Source organism: Brachycentrus maculatus, unplaced genomic scaffold, assembly GCF_059751285.1.
Source record: "Brachycentrus maculatus isolate JH-2025_06_01 unplaced genomic scaffold, ASM5975128v1 h1tg000869l, whole genome shotgun sequence".
Taxonomy (NCBI): domain Eukaryota; kingdom Metazoa; phylum Arthropoda; class Insecta; order Trichoptera; family Brachycentridae; genus Brachycentrus; species Brachycentrus maculatus.
In genome coordinates, this window is record NW_028281595.1 from 28,433 (window position 1) to 41,566 (window position 13,134).

Sequence of the window (13,134 nt, forward strand, 5' to 3'; positions counted from 1 at the left end):
TCTTTGGAGTACAAAAATTCCCAAAAAAAAAACACTTAAGATTTTTTTAGATAACCTATAGTAAAAAAGGATAAAAGAAATAGGTATTGGATAAAATTAATTTTTACAAAAAAGTATCACGTACACGTGATAGAAGTGAAACTTACAACATTTTGAGTGTGTCCAAATACTTGTTCACAAATTTGGTTTATCTTCAATTAAAGAAGTTACTTTTTATACTATTGTGTAAATAAATTATCTGGTAAAATTTTAATCTAAAATAATAAAATGCAAAGGATATTTTCTTGCGTTTCTCTTGTATGTGATAAAAATCCAGGATTCAGACCTCACAAATAAATACAAAAGTTTCTGCTCAATAAAAAAGCTTCTTCGTCTCACCAATAGATGTCTCTCGTAAAATTTCTAGTGATTCAAGTACAATGCTTTGAAATATGATCATATACATATATAGATTTGTCTCGTGATGTCTACCGAGTTCAAGAACTGTGTATCGAACTGTGTATATGTGTATAATCAATATAAAAAGAAGTTTCAAGAATTTGAGTAGTGTGGTTGTCAATCATGGGTAAAATTAATGAATGACACACGTGTGTAAAGCGATAACATAAACCAGTATATGACGGTCGTAAGCCCCGTAAATGCCAAGACTTCTTCATTTGTGTTGAGATGTCAAAAATGAGTTAATTTGTTAGTTGAATTTCCTCATTTTGTTTAAGTTGTGATTTAGTCATTTATTTAAATTTATTTAAAGGAATAACCCTCAAAGCCTCTATTAGGGGCTTGTCTGCAGGTAGGATAGTAAGGATAGGGAAGGCAAATGTGAAAAATACATCACAAACACCCAGGCCAAATGAAAATACATCTTTCTTGAATTTATTTTGCACTTGGCGGGAATCGAAACCGCGACACCAGTTTCGCAGTCGAGCGTCTACCCAACTACAACAATTTGAGTGTGTCCAAATACCTGTTCACAAAATCTGGATTATCTCCAATTACAGGAGTTATTTTCATATTATTTTTTGACATCTCATCAAAGATGAAGAAGAATATGGAACTACATCTACCCAACTACGCCACAGATTTTTTTAAAGAGTGGACGGTTAGTTAGTTACCATGTTAGTAATAGGAATATTCAGCGCTCGTAAGAATCAACCCTTAGTGAGTTGTAGAAATATCTCAAACCACCCCTATCCGCTCCCCTTAGCGCTGCTTTCCTTCGCTCTACTACTTCCACTCAATCTCCACTCAGCTCACACCTTTTCCCAAGAGCTCTCGTAAAATTCATTCCTGCATGGAAAAAAATATGTCTAACACATTATATGTGTAAGTAATATACATTTGGCAGTTAGGCTTCGTAGAAAATAATAAAAATATTGGTTTTTATATTGACATCTCAATATGGAAGGAGAAGTATATAGAAGCTTGGGTATTAGAAATTACGACCTGTTATATGTTATATGTTATTACGACCGGTTTATGTTATCACCTTGTAAACGTGTAGCATTCACCATTTCTACTTATTTATGATTGACAACAACACAAGTATATATGTAATAAAATAACTAGGTACCTACCTATTCATTTTATTAAGTACCTCCAAATAGTACCTACACAAAACAGTTCTACCACCAGATGTCGCATGCGTCGCTCAGAATAAAACAAAAGACTTCCGATAATATTATTAACTGTCAGAATCAGATAGATAGATAGATAGATAGATATAAAAATTATTATAAAGATAAATTAAGAATAAACTTTAATTACAAAGCAACACATTGTTTATTTTATAATTATACACCCACTTTACATATTATTTACACCCAATTTACAAAGAAAGATATTACCACGTTATATATATAATTTGTTAACATCTCATCAAAGATGAAAAAGAATACGAATAGAAGAAGTCTGAGAATTTACAGGGCTGACGATCGTTATAGGCTGGTTTAAGTGATCACTTAATACACGTGTAACATTCACCAATTCTACCCATTATTGAAAACCATACTACTCAAATTCTTGGAAGTTCTATGTATATGAACCAATTTTGAAATATTATTCTTGAATCACTAGAGACACCTATTGGTGAGATGAAAAGAGTCTTTATGTTGAGCAGAAACTCTTTTTGCAAATATATATATATATATATATATATATATATATATATATATATATATATATATATATATATATATATATATACATTTTTTCAGTCCACATTTTAATATAATTTAATTAATGTTGACCGAACAGTTTATTTTATGTCTTCCATATAATGTCAGTTAATTAATATTAATATTGTTTTTTCTGCTATCTTTATATTATTTTATATCTTTTATTTATTGTTACTATAATATAACTTGTTTTTTAGAGCTTAAATTATTGTAAACACGTGGGGCTTGTTAAAAAATAAAAAAGGAGAATCCTCTGAAAATTTTTGTTTTAATTTAGTTCATCATTTGATTTGTTATTGTATTCTTTATATTTAAAGTGTATTTATACTTAATGTAATACAAGTGTACTAGTGTAATGTAATACTTCATGACGTATGGAAACGAAAGTAGAACGGACACCGTTGCCACAAAAAACGCACTTAGAGTGTCAGAAATGAAGACTCTGAGAAGCATATCAGGCAAGAGTCTTCGAGATAGAATAAGAAACGCCAGGATCAGGGAAATATGCGAGATGAAAGATGTTATTAGGTGGGGAAGGCAATGAAGGAGACAATGGTATGCGCATGTGAAGAGAATGGAACCATCCAGACTACCCCACATCGCACTGTACGGCCAACCCCATGACAGACGACTCCCGAGCACACCACCAAAGAGATGGGTCGATAGCTGGGAATCGACATCGCAGGAGGCTAATCCCTTTTAAAAACAGGTCACAAGGCCTACAACAAGATGAAGAAGAAGAAGAAGTAATACTAGTTTTATAAAATGAGCCACAAAGTATCTGCAAAAAACATTCAAGAAACCTATGTTTAATTTTTTTTAATTTTAAGCATGTTCTTCAAATCAACTAAGAGAATTCAACATCAGAAGTAGCGTCAGCCGCCCGCGTCGGCCTCTGCAAGGAAGGTCAACCCTAGGGTTGTTTATTATTCACGTATTAATCTCAATATACTGCCATGAGTCGAGCTAATATGCGGGCAACTTTACATATACATCATAATTGACCTTTAAAGCAATTCGTAGTATTAATTGGTATTAATAACGGATGAAACGCAAACATGCAATACGTTTCTTGTTCAAATACCTCAATAATTTTATACCCGGGATTTTATTCACGGATAACAATCGGAAAAAAGACGCAAGTCGTGGTAAAATAACCCACGAATTTAATTTATTATTATGACTCATAAAAAGGCCTTTGATGTGGATAATGATAAAAAAAATACCACCGATTATGGACGAATAACGAGTTACTATATGTTAGACTGTGTTATTTATATTTCTAAAAATAAATTTGGGATCAATATTTCACTAAGGCCACATTTGTATGATAATGATCAAAATAACATTTACTGACGTTAATACCATATATCGTAGTTGTACAGGAGAAAGTGACCAACTGACAAAACGTAAAATGTTCAGGAGGACCATTTAACCGTTTTTACACTTTTGTCATCAATTAAAAACAAAGAAATAATGTATTCACGATTGTGATTATTTTTGTGTGAAAAAAGATGTTTGCTAATATTGAAATGAGTAAATAATATTTTAGAAAATTTTCCAGTCCGGTCACTTTTTCCAGTAAAAAATCTAGGAAAAAATGCAGATTCAGACCACTGGCCATTTGACTTCGAATTTAGTCACTTTGTTTCTCTAGAAACATTTAAATGTCAAATGTTTCATACAGAACTTTAACTAACTTCATGGCGTTGAAAATTGTTACAACAAGCAATAATGTCCAACTGTCACTTGGTCACTTTGGCTTGTAAAGAAAATAAACATCAATGCAGTTAGTCATTTTTAACAAGTCAAAATATTATACTTCCAAGTTTAAAATCGCTCTGGGATTTTTTTCAGGGCACTATTAAGCTAGTAAGATGTCAAATATGTAGTTAATAATCACGTTTTTGTAAAAACTGCAGTTGGTCACTTTCTCCTGTATGACTACGATATATGTAATGAGAAAGACAGAGGAAAACTTGGCATGATCGAGTATTTAAAATACAGTGCAACCTCTCAAAACGAAAATGTAACAGAGAAGGGCTAGTCCCTTTTTCACAACATTCACTTGTGAGCTGGGACTTCTGCTCTAGTCAAAACAAAAAGTATTTCGCTTAACGAGTAAGATTATGGAAAGAATTGTGCTCGTTATGAGAGGTTCCACTGTACTTGCAAGTGGTCAGGTCTAAGGTCGGAAAAATCGCCGGGTACGTATAAGGAGATGCACGAATGTGGAAGAGGCGAAGATTGTTGGCAAAGACAGATTAGTGTGGCTTGAAATTATTTTAATTTTCTTTCTTCGTTCATTCGCTCCACATATCGAAACCATCTTAACACGACTTTCTTAATTTTAGCGATAATGCTTACCTTGCATTTATCCTTATTACACCACTCGAATATCTATGCGTCTGAGGGGTCGCATTTCATCTGCATTCACCCTTTCATCCTTCGTTCCGTATTTTGCCAACTCTATGCATCCATTTATATATATATATATATATATATATATATATATATATATATATATATATATATATATATATATATATATATATATATATATATATATATATATATATATATATATATATATATATATATATATATATATATATATATATATATATATATATATATATATATATATATATATATATATATATATATATATATATATATATATATATATATATATATATATATATATATATATATATATATATATATATATATATATATATATATATATATATATATATATATATATATATATATATATATATATTAGGGGGTTGAATTAGTTCTTGCCGTTTATAAAAATTTAATATTTCTCTGTGATTTAAATAGATTCCTTTCGGTTTTTTTGTTTTCCTGTTCCCCGCTGCCTCGAACACCCACGTGGCACTTTCAACTGCCTCAAACCGCCTCAAAATTAAGGCTATGGGCTATGTTCATCGGCAGGGAAACTGGGTCCCGTATGCTCTGAAGGAGAGATTTATATATATATATATATATATATATATATATATATATATATATATATATATATATATATATATATATATATATATATATATATATTTATATATATATATATATATATATATATATATATATATATATATATATATATATATATATATATATATATATAAATATACATATATATACATGTATATATATATATATATATATATATATATATATATACAGTATCTACTCAATGAATTAGGGCCACCCATTATTTTTTTGAATACTCTGAAATCTTTTGGATTATTACATTTATTTTACATAAATACTTTAAGTTTTTTATTGACATCTAATATCATGTATATTACCTTCAATAATATGTAAAATATACCTGGATTATTTAAGCGTTTACAAAATTTTAAACCCTTTTTCTGAGAAAGGTCCCTAATAAGCACAGGTAGACAGATAGTTGAAAGTTCAAAAAAAAGCCCTATCTCATTTATTAGTGAAGTTTCTTGAGTTCTGATTGTTGTTTTGTTCAGAGAGGTTATATAGTTATCGTGTCTTGTGAAAAAAACTTAATTTTTAATTTTAGTTCATAAAGTATAATTTTTTTTTGTAAACACAAGTGTTTTTTTTGAAAAGGACAAAATGGGAAAAAGTAAAGACATTTCTGAGGAAAAAAAGTCTAGTGTTATAGTGCTACTGAAATTAGGAATACTATCTAATAGAGAAATTTCAAAAAAAGAAAACGTTTCTCGTCAAACAGTGGACAAAATTTCAAAATCAATAAAAAATCAGTCACCCGCCACCAGCAATCAGCGAAAGAACTGTCGTAAGATTAGAAAAACAACACCGAGGACTGATCAAAAAATCGTTCAAAGTGCCTTAGAAAACCGAAGTGCATCAGCAAAAACATTAAAAATAAAATTGGAAGAAGAGGGTATAAATATATCGGTATCAACACTGAGGCGACGTCTTTACGAAGTAAATCTGAAATGCAGGCGCCCTGTAAAAGTACCAAAATTGACACCACGAATGAAAGCGGATCGATTAAAATGGGCCAGGCTACATCGAAATTACTCGGTAGATGATTGGAAAAAGGTATTTATTTAAATTGAATTTTCAACATATCATTTTAGTCAATAAACTTATATATTTGAATTAAACTTAAATTTTCATTATTTTTCAGGTCATCTTTAGTGATGAGTGCCGGTTAGAAGCCGTGACAGAGAGCCGTCGATTCGTCAGGAGAACACCAATGGAACGTTACAATGAGGCCTGTGTGGTTAAAGTTATCAAACACCCCCCTGCAACAATGATATGGTCATGTATTATTAACAATTTACCTGGGCCGTTGTTTTTCGTGGAAGGAACAATGAACCAAAATTCCTATAAGCAGGTCCTCGAACGAATTTTATTGCCCTTCTACCATACACTCGACCCAACAGAAGGTCCATACACCTTCATGCAGGATGGGGCACCTTGCCACCGGGCTAAATCAATAATAAAAATTTTGTCTAACAAAAATCTGCCTTTGCTCCCCTGGCCTGGAAATTCTCCGGACCTTAATCCTATAGAAAACGTATGGAGCATGTTAAAAAATAAGGTATACTCATTCCCAAATCCGACAGTAGACTGTCTAAAAAAAAAATTCAAAAAATTAGGTCAGAAGACGAAGAAATAAAAAACACGATAAAACAGTGCATTTTAAGTATGCCAAAAAGAATTGAGGCAGTTATTTCTGCCAAAGGTGGAAATAATAAATACTAACTATATTTATATGAAAATATATGCATAATTTAAGCGTAATAAAGTGTTCTTGTGTAAATAAAATTCAATGTTGTTTTATTCAAGGTTTTCTCTGAGTTATTCCTGTTTGAATTGAGAAATTGCGCGAAATTCTGCGTGGCCCTAATTCATTGAGTAGATACTGTATATATAAATGTATATATATATATATATATATATATATATATATATATATATATATATATATATATATATATATATATATATATATATATTATATATATATGTATTTATTTATATGTATTGCGTGTCGTCTTTTTTAAATACATATTTCACAAACCAAACCCTCAGTTTTTAGTACTATTTGTCTTACGACCTTTATTTATATATTTTATATATAAATTAAATTTATTAAAACTATGTTGTTAATTCTGAAAGTTTATTTGCGAGTTGCCAATTTATGAAAGTTACATAATAACCCACGAAAGTTACAGAACAGCCCGCGAAATTTCGTGAAATTTGAATATTTCAATAATATGACAGGTTTGGACATTTGGCTCGACAAAGCTTGATAATAAATGAGTGGTGTTTGAAAATATCCTTTTAAAAATAACTAATTCAATGAAGTATAAGAGTTTCTGCACTTGTAAGTTATTTAGATTTACAACAGTTTGAGTGTGTCCAAATATGTGTATATAAATCTGGATTATCTCTTTTTAAGAGTCAATTTGTTGAATTATCTTAGATGGTCAACAGGATTGTCCCTTAGAGACAAAAGAAAGATTTTCTTGAATGTTTTTCGCAGATACTTTGTGGCACATTTTATAAAATTTATGAAATTGAACAACTTTCTTCTAACCACTTTTTTATTATGAGTAAACTTTAACCTACCGGTTTCAACAAGAACCTTGTCATTATCAGGGTTTATTAAATTCTCAAACATTAAAAACATTTAAAAACTCATAGTTAATTACATTCCCTTACCAAAAATATATTTTCATAAGGTGTGCGGAGTATGTGGAAGTTTTTGGTAATAATAATAATAATAAAACCCTTATCCGCACCCCAATGGTGCATAGGGCACTGTTTCATATAAACGCAGTGTTATCTTGATCGTTTACACATGAAGGAAAGGTGATCAGCCCTCCGCTTCAGGTACCAGTCCAGGGTAATATTGAATAAATATTACAATGAAAAAAGCACTTATATATATCTGACCCCTCCTAAGAATCGAACCCGGGACCTCCAGAACGGTAGCCGAGCGTGCTGACCATTACACTACGGAGGCGGACAGTTTTTGGAAAGGGAATATAATTAACTATGAGTATTTTAATGTTTTAGAATTTAATAAACCCTGATGATGACAAGGTTCTTGTCGAAACCGGTAGGTTAAAGTGTACTATTAATTTAAAAAAGTGGTTAAAACAAAGTTATTTAATTTTATAAAGTTTACAAAATAAAGAGTTTTCGCATTCGTTTAAGCCTGGCTGTAACAGGCATTAATAGTAAGGTGAACGAAAGGCAATTGCGATGGTATGGGCACATAGGACGTAGAGAACCTGAACATATTGTAAACCTGGCGATAGCCATGGATCTTTCTCGAAAGACATCTAGAGGAAGACCAAAAAATTCATGGATGCTACAAGAAGAAAACATGATTCGAAGACATGGCCTAGGTGACGTTTTCCATTACAGGAGGACCTACAATCTGAAGACGAGGAGAGCTGACTCAAACAGTCTAAAAAGAAGATAAGTTAGGATGGAGCCAAGAAGAAGAACATACATATATGAAACTCCAGAGTGTCTGCCCAATCAATTTATAAAAGTCATACTATGGAGTAATTTAGTAATAATATCGGAGAATAAAAATTCTATATATTATTTTTTGACATGCTATATATTATTTCTCATCAAAGATGAAGAAGAATATGGAATTTCATTAATTGATTCGGCAGTCACTTTGTGGTAAAATCTATCCATTTTTAATAAATGTTTTACTTAGTAAATACCACTTTTTCTTAAAATCTACTGTGACACGTGTTTCGATGCATTCCGCATCATTTTCAAACACACGAAACACGTGTCACAGTAGATTTTAAGAAATAGTGGTATTTACTAAGTACAACATTAATTAAAAAAGAATATGGAAGTCTGGGCATTTACGGGGCTGACGACCGTCATAGGCTGGTTTAAGTTATCAATTTACACACGTGTAGCATTCACCAATTCTACCCGTTTTTGACAACCACACTACTCACATTCTTATGAGTGCTATATATGTTCCTATATGAACCAATTTTGAAACATTATTAAGGAATCACTAAACATCACTAGAGTCATCTGTTGGTGAGATGAAAATAAGCTTTTTATAAGCAAAAACTCTTTTATTAGTATGTAAGGTCCGATTCCTAGATTGTAATCATATACATGAGAAACGCCAGAAAATATCACTTTCATTTTTATTTTTTTAGCTTATAATTTGACCAGTTAATTTATTTATAACATTTTGAGTGCGTCCAAATACTTGTTCACATGAAATGATGAGATGTCAAAAAATAATATGAAAAATAACTCAAAATAATTGGAGATAATCCAGATTCGTGAACGATTATTTTGACTCACTCAAAATGTTGTAAAGAAATACTATATACTCGTATTAATACGTTATATGAAAATAAAGGCCGTTATTATGTTAAATGTCAAATTTCTATGCCTTTCATCTTCCACCTTTGTAATAAGATTTATTATTTTATAATGATCAAGGTAGCTGTTTTGGGACTCTATTGAATTTAACTCAAAGAGTCCTTAAAACTGATTTATTGAATAAGGATAATAGGCTTCGTTAATTCAACGTCCGAAAAATAATAATTTTAAAATATGGTGGCGTCATTTATTGATTGGGAGGAATTCGACCCATGAAATACAAACTTCGGCATGAAATAACGAACAAGTTATGAATTTAATTAATTTTATGATTTTTTATTTCATCATACACATAAAAATTATTAATTAAAAAAAATGTGCCATTAATAATAATAATAATAAAACCCTTATCCGCACCCCAATGGTGCATAGGGCACTGCGTCATATAAACGCAGTGTTATCTTGATCGTTTACACATGAAGGAAAGGTGATCAGCCCTCCGCTTCAGGTATCAGTCCAGGGTAATATTGAATAAATATGACAGTGAAAAAATCACTTATATTTATTTTACCCCTCTTGGGAATCGAACCCGGGACCTCCAGAACGGTAGCCGAGCGTGCTGACCATTACACTACGAAGGCAGACGAAAAATATAAATATTAAAAAAATATAACTATTTGCATTTTTTTGACATCTCAATAAAGAAAGAAGAAGAATAAGGAAGTCTGGGTATTCGTGCTACATTCACCATGATTCTACCCATGATTGATAACAACACAACTCAACTTTTTGTAACTCCTATATATACAGATCAATCTCAAGCCAAAGTGTACATATAAGTTCGCAACAGCTATCTATTTCGCTGACTAAAAATCTCTTAAATGGAGAAAATTCAGATGTGTCAGCAAGAATTTGGACACACTCAATATTTTGTGGATATTACCGATATATATTTTTTTCAGTTTTATTTTTTTTGAGCATAGACCGGGTTTATAAATACATAATTGCTCTTGATCATCTTAATATATATATATATATATATATATATATATATATATATATATATATATATATATATATATATATATATATATATATATATATATATATATATATATATATATATATATATATATATATATATATATATATATATATATATATATATATATATATATATATATATATATATATATATATATATATATATATATATAAAAGAGTAAGGCTGAAAGAGAAATAATTGAAAAGATTAGGAAGAGTTCTTTACGGTGGTATGGACATGTGGAGCGAATGGATAACGAGAGAATGAGAAAATATGTGTGGCGAATGTGAGAGGGAAAACAGAACGAGGATGGCCGAAAAAGACTTGGCACGATCAGATCAATCAGGACCTTAAATCTGGCGGTGTCAAAAGTCTGCGTAATCGGAGGGCGTGTGTGACTAGATTTGTCAGGACAGAAGAGTGTTGCGTTCCATCCTCTCTGCCTACCCCTGCGGGGAAACGGCGTGATGGTAGTGGTAGTAGAAATAGTAGTAGCATAAAAAAACGATGTTCAGTGAATTTTTTTTTGTGAAAAGTGCCATTATCCGATATTGGGTGGAAATAAGGGTCGCAGAAGTCGAAGGAGGCATTGATTAATGAATATTACCATCTAAAAGACACCCCTCTCATTAAGTTATCACTTTGCGTCATTATTAGTATTAAAAACCTTAAACCCTCTTGTCAAAATATGACATGGAACAGCCTTCGAACCCAGGTGCCTGAAAATTATCCTTAGTTATTAATTTCAATCTACAGAGTGTTCAGAAAAAATTGTACAGTCAAACCTCTAATATAACGGACAAATTGAGGGGAAGGGGTGTCCGTTGAGCTTTAACCCTAGATAACTAAACTTTATTTGTACATACATAGTAACTAAACATTAGTCAGGTGGACTAAGCAATTAAAAACGTGAAAATTATCAAAAGTGTTTATTAAAAATAGTAACTAGTTCTTCTTCTTCTTCTTCTAACCCTTATCCGCACCCAAGGGCACAGCATCGTATTGAAGCAGTGTTATCTTGATCGTTAAATACACAAAGGAAAGGTGATCAGTCTTCCGCTTCAGGTACCAGTCCCAGGGTCATATTAAATAAATACATATTTAAATACAATAAATAATACAATAAATATTTTTTTTATTCAGTAACCGGTTTCGTGACACTTGAGTTTGGTTTATTACGAATAAATGTAAGAGACAATTAACAATAAATCACTATTCCGTAAACAAAGCCTGGCGGGTGCGGGGTGCAGGAAAGTAAGTGCATTTGACTTTTTCGTTGAAGGGCGTCGTCGCGTTGACGAATGTTTAGTTTTCTGGGGTTAAATTAATTTAAAATTTTCATAGTAATTCTCAGAAAAATGTTACACAGTCGAAGTAAATCGAAAATTTTCTTTCGGTGAATGGGCCAAAAATATTATTCAGCTTTATCCTCTTTTTCAACGCAAAATTTTGATCATCAATGAAGCAAATTTTTGGTTGAATGGCTATGTCAACAATTTTATTTTATTTTATTTTATTTTATTTGAAAAACCAAACAGAGAACAATAACATATAAGTACACATCTTAATTATTAAAATATTATAGCTCCAATTATAGGTTTGAGCAGAATGAGCGTTAACAGTAACAAAAACAGAATATTAAATATATAATATATTACATACAGTTATTTTTTTAATATTTTTTTATGAAGGAGAGAAGAATTGCCAAATTAATAAGAAGAATTGCCGAATTTGAAGTACAAAAAAACTTTATAGGCAGGTGGAATCATTGGCATTTTTTAAAGACGATACCGGCCAGAATGTTACGGTCAATGGAGAGCGCTACAGAACCATGATTACTGACTTTTTCTAATCTCAATTGAATGGCATTTATATTATGGTTTCTAGTTGAACACCAATTTAATTTAACAGAAGGGAAGCAAGATGAAAGCGGATTACTTTTAACACAAATTTATTCAGTTCTAGAAAATTACAATCAAGAAATATTTAAGAATAATCGCGTGATTCTAATGTGAGAACAGTTGAAAGACGTGTCGATCGGAGGACGGGCGGTGACGAAATGTGACGGGCCGGTTTCCGCTCGCTGCGGGCTCAGTTAGGGTGTTCGGTTATGCTCGTTCATTCGATTGTCGAGTTGCCACAGATGTTGTGGGTTGCCACAATATGATATAGTTGTAGTTTCGACAAGATGGCGCAACATGCCACACGGCGGGTGCCACCGTCAATTTATTGCGGGAAATTTTAATTTGCATATCTCTTAAAAAACACCCTTAATATACTATAGAAGCGTGTCAGTCTGTGAGTTCACTGTTAGAAATAGACTTTAAATTTCTACCCTTTTATAATGGATAGATTTAGTGAGTTAAAATGCAAACAATGTAATCCCTTGTGCACTGGAAACTTTAGCGCTCCAACCAATTAACATAATCAGGCTTTTTGCATACATTTTGTGAACGCAAAATCCCGTGCTTTTATTGCAGCTTCGAGCTTTTAGTCCACAAAAAAAATCAAATAACCTCTGTACATTCTATGTAAATCAACAACAACAAA